Source organism: Pagrus pagrus, assembly GCF_965226575.1.
Source record: "Pagrus pagrus genome assembly, chromosome: 6".
Taxonomy (NCBI): domain Eukaryota; kingdom Metazoa; phylum Chordata; class Actinopteri; order Spariformes; family Sparidae; genus Pagrus; species Pagrus pagrus.
This window is the reverse complement of record NC_140190.1, coordinates 688098-693083: the sequence shown is the minus strand read 5'-3', so window position 1 is coordinate 693083 and position 4986 is coordinate 688098.

Here is a 4986-nt window from a genome sequence, read left to right as displayed (position 1 = left end):
TTTTTAGGTTCTTTGCCTTCAAAGAGGATTAGTTCTGAGATAATTGGAGGAAGTCAGAATTCTGCATTTAATCTCAGAAGTCGGGGATAAAGTCAGTAATCTGAGATATATTCTCAGATTATAGTCAGAATCCAGATTGTAATTGCGTTCATATATTTGTGTCCTTGTTATGAAGTTGATATCTTTCAGCCACTCTTGCCTTTTGACTTTAATCCCAGAGTCCAGGGACAGCCTTCTAAATTCCTCCTGAGCTTCTGACTTTATTAACTCAGAATTATTTCTTAAATTCCCAAATGTTTATTGTTTTCCTGTGAGTCCCCTCTGAAGTAACACCGAGTCTTTAAGTATCGACTCTGACAACATTTGGATTTACACTCACACTGTCAGATATTAGTCCGGGCCTCGTTAAGGAAGGCTTGGTTTGGCCTTTAGATCCCTGTGCCTTATTCCTGGAGTCAGCATGACTGACATGTTAAAGCATCTCCCATCATGCCTCTGTAAATTAGCAAAGAGCAGGTTTACAGTTGATAAGTTTACTGTTGATGAGATGTATTACAGATATATCCATATTTTCTGTGTATTTTATTGGTGTTGTTCCTCGGTTAGTGTTTTGTACTGCTGGTTACTGTAGCGTCGAACATGTGAACTGGTTCTGTTGTAGCGGGTGTGCCGGGTCTTTAGTCGTAGATGAAATTCTCTTTTTATCTATTCCTTTTTGATTTCTTTATTTCCATGTATGCAATCACGTTTTATTCAAATCAAATATTGTAGCAATATTTTAATCATTCCTGAACTTTTATTTGTGGGGTTTTTTGGTGTCTCGGTGAGCTCAGCGGTTCTTCTCGCCGCTCCGCTGCCTTTTACAATCCACAGACGAATGTTGTTCTGTTTGTCATGTTCTGCTGGATTTGTGAATCCAGACGTTGCTCGCGTCGCTTCTCTGAACGGTTTTATTTATAAGTTTGTGATCCACTACAGCTGAAACCAAAAACGGCCTTCTAGATGCAAACCAATCCGCCTGCCTCAGGTTTCTGGTTTTAAGGACTAAAACAACAAAACTATGGTGAACTGGTTCAGACGTTGTTGGTGTTTTCCTGTGGGAATGTCTTTATTACTTTCTCGACCGCTTCACTGGATTAAGCCCACCGGTGTGACTTCAGTCTCTTTTGCAAAACCAGATGTAATGTGGAGTGCCTTCAACGCAGCGCTGAGTCGTACATCAGGTATTAATTCCTCTTAATTCTGAGACGAAAGTTTGACGGAGGAGAAGCCGTCAGAAACGTTCTGAAACCAGAAGACGCTGGTTTGGTTTATCTGTGTGTCTTAATATTATTACGCCGACATTCCAGCCGCTCAGACGTCCACCTGAACTTTCCTCTGACGGAGCTGCTGGGGGTTTTACAGCCGTGGTGCATTCAAGACACCTGGGAGGTTTTGAAACTAGACGGAAAGATAAAATGTACTCTGCTGTTTCCCAGTCCAGGCTCAGCAAACAGAAGTCCCGTCTCAGTCCAGAGCGTCTGAAGGCCGACCGCCTCCTCCCTGAACTTCAAGTCTCTTAGACACGGTGTGATTCTGGTCTGTTGTGGATCAAAGTTAAACAACGTTAGAGAAACATGGTGACGTCTCTGGTTCTGGTCTGAGAGCTCACTGACGTCCACCAGCGCTCGGTTTAGACTTTGAGACCAAAGACGGCCTTTGTCACAAATTGACTGCTACTGTGAGACGCGTCTACCAACCAACCAATCAGAACGCAGCAGGAGATGATGCAGAGTGGATGACCTCACACTTGCAGATTAACTTCATCCACTGTAAACACCTTTGTTTTAAACAAAGAGGTCTTTGTCTGGAGCTGCTGATGTTTCTCTGCCAGCTTATATTTTCATTTCTGCCCAAATTCTTTCTCTCTATAAAATCTTCACACGTCACTTCAGAAGGATTCAGTCAGATTTTAATTAAAAAGGCAAATGTTAATTTCAGATCTGCGATAAATGACTCTGGTCTTCTGCATGTTGCGGGTGTCTTCATCACCTGAAGTGGACCAATGAAAAAGCTCCTGCTGGATGTAAATATTTAATATTTATTTTCATTTCAGAAGTTTATTTTGTGTCTGTCAGCAGAAGACAGAGTCCAGAGCTCGGACACATTCATCACTACAGGAGTGAGACAAGTTTACATTTGGACAGGTTTTTCCCAGGTGACTTGAATGCATCACAGACCTTCAGTGTCGGGTGAGGCGGGTGAGGCGGGACTGGGACCAGTGAGTCAGTAACAGGTGGAGGGTGGAGGGGGGGCGGGGGGGTTACCTGTACATACGTGTTTTATACCACAGTTACGTGTCTGAGAGCTGAGTGTTGGTTTTATATCTGATGAAACGTGTATATTTTGATCCGGTTCTGAGCCTTACACTGTCGTCACAGAAAAAAACAGATTAAATCACTTTTTATCTAAAAACAGAGTCCAGTCGTCTGAATGTGTTCTGAACGTTTGATCATGTTTGTAATGAAGCTCATACTCAGGAACTGTAACTGAGTACATTTACTCAAGTACTGTACTTTGTGTTATCCAATGGAGTTACTGATACGTTGTTACCAAAGTAATATTTTAACACCATTTACTTTTACTCTGTTGGATACTTTATACAACACTACTACTAATAATAATAATCAGTGATGGGAGGTAACAAAGTACATTTACTCAAGTACTGTACTTAGGTACAGTTTTGAGGTACTTAATTAATAGATTTTATCATCGACCAGATAACAACTGATTGTGATGATCAGCTGACTCACAGTGTACAGTTTATACATACATGTAATATGGATCAGTGTGTTGGATGATCGGGACCAGCAGGTGGCAGCAAACGCTCAGTACAGAATGTTACACACACACACACACACACACACACACACACACACACACACACACACACACACTGATGTGTGTTTTAGATGTTTAACTATAATAAAAACAGATGAAGCTTCATCGTCCAGTCGAAGCAGGAGAATCGTCTTCGGTCTCACTCAACAAACATTAACACAAATGTCCAGAAGATTTAAAATCAGATTTAAAGTTGGAGTATAATATTCATTATAATATATAATATTCATTAGTCTGTTTCATTAGTGTTTAATCACCTGGAAATAAGAGTCGTCGTGTTTTCATGACATTATATCTGCACAGGGAGCCGGTGTCCCTCCACCGAGGTCGACGTGTTGCACCGCCATGTTTCTACAGTAGCCCAGAACGGACAAACGTGGCTCTATGAAGGAGAAGAAGAAGAAGAAGATTCCTGCCAAACTATTTGTATTGTGAGAAGTTTGAAACCACAATCTGATGAAGGATGATCAAACTTATTTTGTTCAACAAATATCAGTGAATCAAGTAAATTCTGTTTAACAGAAGGAAGGATGAGTGCAGATCATAAAACAGCAGAAGAAGAAGAGGACAGGAGGAGGAAGGCTGTCTCAATTCAGGGGCTGCAGCCCACGAAGGGCTCATCTGAAGGCCAATTACGTCACAACGCTGCGCGAAGGCCGTCCAAATTCAAAGGCTCCTTCAAATGCAGCCTGGCCTTCCCTCTTTTCGGAGGACGCACCGCTACTATCCTTCGCGGCGACATCAAGTGGCGCAGACATGACATTCAAATGTAAGTAATGGGTTTATACTCGGTTTTTACTCATTTGAACATCCAACACCAGATATGTTAAACTTCAGGGGACTATAAAACCTCCAGATGTTAACTTTCAGTTAAAACATGTGACGCTGGTGATGCTGTGGTAAATATAGTTGTTATTCACTAATGGGTTAATGTTTATTTTGTCATGTTGATGATTCAATTTAGATTTTGTTGTTAATTTTTGTGCACACACAAATAAATGTACACGTTTGATAGATTTGAATGAAAACAGACTTTAATGCATCTCTTCATTCACAATCGTGACGTAAGGGTAAGGGGCGGGAACATCTGGTGACCAACCAGGAAATACTCCGAAGGCTAGACCGTCCCATTTAACAACGGTGGACGAGGCGTTCAAGGTCTCTCCGAAGGACCCGGCCTGTGGCTGTAGCTGTGTCCAAATTCAGGGTCTGCATCCTTCGAAGGACGCGGCCTTTACGGCCTCTGAAGGCGCATCAACCGTTGCTGATTTATGCCGTATGCTAATGCATCACCAGCGTCACGTATTTTAACTGAAAGTTAACATCTGGAGGTTTCATAGTCCCCTGAAGTTTAACATATCTGGCGTTGGATGTTCAAATGAGTAAAAACCGAGTATAAACCCATTACTTAAATTTGAATGTCATGTCTGCGCCACTTGATGTCGCCATTTTCTCTTGCGTCCTCTTCTGTTTCGGGACTGAGCAGCGGTGCGCAAAGGATCTTGGGATATGTGAGGCCGCGAAGGATAGTAGCGGTGCGTCCTCCGAAAAGAGGGAAGGCCAGGCTGCATTTGAAGGAGCCTCTGAACTTGGACAGCCTTCGTGCAGCGTTGTGACGTAATTGGCCTTCAAATGCGCCCTGCGAAGGATGCAGCCCCTGAATTTGGACACAGCTACAGCCGAAGTGTCGGAGATACAGCAGCAGAAGAAGAGGACAGGAGGAGGAAATGTCGGAGATACAGCAGAAGAAGAAGAGGACAGGAGGAGGAAGTGTTGGAGATAATAAAACAGCAGACGAGGAGAAGTGAAGCGTTGCGTTCACAGTCAGTCCCGTGGAAACAACAGTGAGATCTGAGGCTTTACAGACTGGAGGAAGTTCATATCCGTGTCTTCTTATTCTTCCTCCTCCTCACGCTGGGCCGGTGACACGCAGCTGAACAAAGAGGGATTGTGGGAAAAAAACGCCGGCACGCCAGCTTGGTTCCACACGGCTGTCAGACAGAAATCGTTCCAGTCCGAACAGAAAGTTTTAACATAATCCTCCAAAATACCCTGAAACCCCCCAACACACACACACACACACACACACACACACACACACACACA